This window comes from Lynx rufus, unplaced genomic scaffold (genome assembly GCF_022079265.1).
Source record: "Lynx rufus isolate CCGP_SWC_20201006 ecotype Redwood Valley unplaced genomic scaffold, mLynRuf1.p SCAF_6, whole genome shotgun sequence".
Taxonomy (NCBI): domain Eukaryota; kingdom Metazoa; phylum Chordata; class Mammalia; order Carnivora; family Felidae; genus Lynx; species Lynx rufus.
The window spans coordinates 45,773,510-45,774,675 of record NW_025814878.1 but is presented as its reverse complement, the minus strand read 5'-3'; positions in this window follow the sequence as shown (position 1 = coordinate 45,774,675).

Sequence of the window (1,166 nt, the reverse complement as noted above, 5' to 3'; positions counted from 1 at the left end):
GGGGCAGGCTTAGCTCGCTTCTCCTTCAGTGATCCACTTCAGGAGGGGCCCTGTGGCAGCGGGAGGGAGTCAGACCCTCTGCTGGAGGGGTGGCTCCGCAGAAGCACCGCATTGGGTGTTTGCGTGGAGCATGCAAGTTCCCTGGCAGGAACTGGTTCCCTTTGGGATTTTGGCTGGGGGATGGGTGAGGGAGATGGTGCTGGCGAGCGCCTTTGTTCCCCGCCAAACTGAGCTCTGTCATCCCGGGGCTCAGCAACTCTCCCTCCCTTTGTCCTCCAGGCTTCCCGCTTTCTGAGCAGAGCTGTTAACTTATGACCTCCCAGATGCTAAGCAAGTCCCGCTTGCTGTCGGAACACACTCCGTCCGGCCCCTCCACTTTTGCGAGCCAGACTTGGGGTCTCTGGCCGGCGGGCCGCCCCTCCGCCCCGGCACCCTCCCGCCAGTCCGTGGAGTGCACACCGCCTCTCCGCCCTTCCTACCCTCTTCCGTGGGCCTCTCGTCTGTGCTTGGCTCCGGAGTCTCCGTTCTGCTAGTCTTCTGGTGGTTTTCTGGGTTATTTAGGCAGGTGTAGGTGGAATCTAAGTGATCAGCAGGACGCGCGGTGGGCCCAGCGTCCTCCTAAGCCGCCATCTTCTGGTCCCCCCAGTCCATTGATGTTTAAAGTGAGTACTGAAAGATATGAATTTATTGCCATTGTGTTGCCTGCAGAGTCGACGTTTCTTGTGATGTTCTGTGGTCTTTTCTAGAGTTTGTTGCTTGTAGTCTTTCTGTTTTTGTTTTTCATCTTTTCTCCCCTCAGAGAGTTCCCCTTAAATTTTTTTGCAGAGCTGGTTAAGTGGTCACAAACTCCTTTAATTTTTGTTTGTCTGGGAAACTTTTAATCTCTTCTTCTATTTTGAATGACAGCCTTGTCATTCAAAGAATTCTTGGCTGCATATTTTTCCAACTCAGCACATTGAATATATCCTGCCACTCCTTTCTGGCCTGCCAAGTTTCTGTGGATAGGTCTGCTGCGAACCTGATGTGTCTTCCCTTGTAGGTTAAGGACTTTTTTTCCCTTGCTGCTTTCATGATTCTTTCCTTGCCTGAGTATTTTGTGAAATTGACTATGATATGCCTTGTTGATGGTTGGGTTTTTTTTAATCTAATGGGAGTCCTCTGTGCTT